Source organism: Camellia sinensis, unplaced genomic scaffold (assembly GCF_055761805.1).
Source record: "Camellia sinensis isolate YWXY unplaced genomic scaffold, ASM5576180v1 Unanchor1, whole genome shotgun sequence".
Classification (NCBI taxonomy): domain Eukaryota; kingdom Viridiplantae; phylum Streptophyta; class Magnoliopsida; order Ericales; family Theaceae; genus Camellia; species Camellia sinensis.
Window position 1 is genome coordinate 10884032 of NW_028128987.1, and position 3946 is coordinate 10887977.

At 40.1% G+C, this 3946-nt stretch overlaps 1 long non-coding RNA gene across 1 annotated transcript; it reads left to right on the top strand.

Annotated features, from left to right (window-relative positions):
- Positions 1 to 1751: 1751 nt before the first annotated feature.
- On the top strand, positions 1752 to 3698 carry LOC145814200 (uncharacterized). The gene is made up of 3 exons (XR_014357541.1): positions 1752 to 2099; positions 2418 to 2488; positions 3162 to 3698. It is a non-coding gene; the product is annotated as an uncharacterized LOC145814200 (long non-coding RNA).
- The last annotated feature ends 248 nt before the right edge of the window (positions 3699 to 3946 follow it).

Genomic DNA, 3946 nt, shown 5'->3' on the forward strand with positions numbered 1-3946 from the left:
TGTGTTACATTAGGCATCTTTGCATAGTTAAGATCATGCATATTTCTTACTAGCTTTTGTTTTGGCTCGGAGTACACTGTAAGTCTTTACGCTTTAGCATCCTTGCATGAGTGTGAGTGTTGCCAGGATAGCAAGCTTGCCATGAGGCTATTTGCTTAAATGCTTAACTGCACGAATGCCTGTGTAGGAATAGCAACAGGGCGGGGTAGGGTCGGGGATCACCCTCCCCATCCCCAATCTGCGAAGCTACAAACTTCGCAGTCCCCGGCCTCGATCCTCGGCGGGGAACCCCTCACCCCCCCCCCCCGACCCCGCCCCGCCCCAGCCCCCAACGGGGATTGGGTTTCCCTGACCCCAGACAATCCCCGTAAGTCTCTCTCTCTGTTTAGCTTATCATCATCAACAACATTATCGATCATCAACAACAACATCATCGATCATCAACACCAACATCATCGATCATCAACACCAACATCATCGATCATCAACACCAACATCATCGATCATCAACAACATCATTTTCGTCAACAAAAACATCATCAACGGCAACATCATCAAAAAAAAAAGTAGACAGATCTGGCGTAGTAGGAGGGAGGAGCCGACGGATCTTCTCAGATCTGACGGTGGCCTGGCGAAGGAGGAGGCCACGAGAGGCGACGGGAAGAGGCCACGAGAGGCGACGGAGGAGGAGGCGGCAGTGGCCTGGGGGAGAAGGAAGTGGTAGTGGCCTGGAGGAGAGGGGACGACGAAAGGAGGAGCCGACTGCGTCTGTGGAGAGAAGAGAGAGAGTGAGAGAAGGGAGAGAGAGTGTGTGTGATAGAGAGATAGATCAGAGATATAATAGATTAGAGGTAGGCGGTTTTATTTCGGGGAGAAACGAGGCGGGGGACGAGGCCGGGAACGGGGCGAGTCCGGGGCTGTGAAAGTGATCCCCGTCCCCGGCCCGAATCTGATCTGGGATTCAATTTCAAATACCATCCCCGGCCCATCGGGGGTATTTTTGGGGGAAAAACCACTATTATCGAGGACGGGGGGTCGAGTCCCCGTCGGGTCAGGTTCAAATTGCCATCCCTATGCCTGTGGGTGGAGGCTTGATTGCCTGAATTGGAACAATTTGATAAATGTGAGTTTTAAGCCCACTTTGCGAGGTGGCAACATCATGTTTTCTAAGCCCACTTGAGGGTGGAAAATCCGTGCTTTAGTCCACTTGCGAGTGGCAATTCCAAACCATTTTCGAAAACAAACATGAGTTGTTTTATTCCAATTCTTGCGATTTAGTCCATACTTGTATGCTGTGCGCATCGCATAGTAAAGTTAGCTAATAATCAGATAAGAACACATGAGGTTCATAAAATAACATATCATGTTAGTAGAGGTCAATCTTTGATCGGGCGAGCAAGGGTGCTCATTTCAGGACCTTCCCCTCTCGTACCCAAGTTCCCGAGCCGAGGCAACTTTGGTGATGACGGACACGTGGCCTTTGGCATGAGTTAGGGTTTCCTAAATTTTCCAAAAATAAAATATTTAGGTGGCGACTCTGTAATCTGGCAAAGCAGTCCAATTTTGGCTTTATTTGATTTAAAATCGATTTTCCAAAATGATTTGTTGGATTGGACTCTTTGGTGTTTATCAGTCTCACATTGCACTTTGTGAGATTAGATTCAGAACCGTGATAGGAGTCCGAACTGTAGGAGACTAATTCGCCCCTCTCCGAAAGCGGGGCGCGCAAAGAAAGTCGGGTCTACAACTGTAAAACCCAAGTTGTGTGTAGGATTATTTTATTGGATAGATTAGTAATTAAATTAATTTATATGGGTCATTTATTAATATCAAAGAATTAGTTATGAGATGGCATTATATTTCCTATTACTTAGATGGGTAATTTTGTAACTTTGTGAAATTAGGTTAATATGCCCACCTATTGTGGCTTTAAGTCTTGGAAAACAAACAAAACAGAGGCTATGAATTGCTCCATAGGCGGCTAGGGTTTGAGAAGGTAAAAGAAAAAAGAAAAGAAAAAGAGAAGAGAGGTTCAAGTGAGGCTACAATAGGGATTGAAGGCAGCACGTTGGTGATTTTTGGGACACCCATTGGTTAAGGTAAAATCTGTCTTTACTGTTAATTATTAAGTTTATGTTGAGGAATTTAACAATCAATGCATTAAGGAGATTTGGAAGATCTATAGGTGCCTACTTAGGTTTTGAGAATTGGGTGCAATGTGTAAGTGTAACTTTGGATGGGTAATAGAAACAATGGAGTTTTGTATCATGGGTAAAGGTGTGTTTGGCTATAAAGTTGGGTTGAATGGTTTGATCTCTTGAATATTAAAGTAATACATTAATCTAATATAGTGGTGCTTTTGTGAGTGTTTGTAACATGTAAAAAAATATTAATTTATTTGAAGTTTTATTTAATAGGTTTGTGTGATTGAAGTGGTGAAATTGGGTGTTTGGAGTTGGTGTTGGAGTGTTATTTCTAAGCGTTTGAGGTAAGTAACCCTCTATCACTGTTGGTTCATTTTTATTCCTATCGAATCGTTTAAAATCATAAATATTTATTTATATCCTTCATGTTCTCTTAAAATAAAATATGGGTCAAGTATAAAACAACATCGAATATTATTATGAAAATTATTTGAATATTTGATGAAACTATTTTGAAAATTGTACTAAACATTTATTCTGAAAATATCGAATGTTTTATTTGAAAGTTGTGTATTGTTTGAATTTTGAACATCACTCTAGTCTGACTATGATTTGGACCCTAGCCAATGGGGGTTATTTATTGGCACAGAAACTAGTTTCTTTTGGGGCTTTACCACCGGCCTATGTGTGGTTCTGGGCCTTGTCACGGGCTAAGTGACCGTAGTCACCAAGACTTGGGTTTTGTGAATTGCATCATTGAACCATTTGAATATCGAACCATCGATTTGAACAACGAATTTCCTTTGAATTATCTTGTTGGATTTTCAATTAAAATGTATTGTACATTGTTTATTTTTAGCTATGAAACTGTCTTACAAATAATTATTCATTTATTGAATGGTAGCAAAAAAATATATTTATTGGTTATCGACTATTTTTTTTGTATACTTGATCTAGCTAATAGTGATGGTTGGTTATTTACTGGGCTGTCTAGCTTACCCTTATTTTATTTTTCAGATTCTGAGGAGTAGAGCTGTGCAGGGTTTTTACTTGTGGGAGTACCGAGAGTAGGACTATGATTTGAGTATTTGGATCATTATTATTATTATTATTTTTATTAGTGGACTTGGTGGACAATTTCATATGATAAGAATTATCTATTTGTATGGTTTTTAGCATTATGATATTTAAGGATTTAATTTGAGTATTTTACATTGTTGGTTATGTGTTGGATTCTTAGCCTTGCATGCTCACTTAAATGAGTGTGCGGCGTTGTCACGGAGCTTGGGGCGTGACAATTTTATGGTATCAGAGCCAGGTTATAATTTTAAAGGCTGGTATAAAATAGTGGTGAGATTGGGTAGATGTAGTATTGGGAACGCTTATAATTTGATATAATGTTAATTTTATTTACATGTTATAGGGACTTGAGAATAGAATAAGATGAGGTTTTATTATTGATGCATATAGGTTGCAATGGAACATGAGGAGACATTGACAAATCTCGTGTGGTTAGTATATATAGCAGGAGATTGCTTGTAGACTTGACTGTTTTAGATATGCGGGACTTTGACATAATTCTTGGAATGGATTGGTTGGAAACCAATTATGCTTCTGTTGATTGTCGAGGCAAAAGGGTAGTATTTTAGTTTCCTAATCAACTAGAATTTTGTTTTGTGGGTAGTGGACTTAACACTCCTCTTCTGGTAATCTCAGCTTTGCAAGCTAGACGGTTGTTAAGGAATGGTTGCGAGGGCTATTTAGCTTCTGTGAGAGATACCCGTGAGACTGAATTGAAGTTA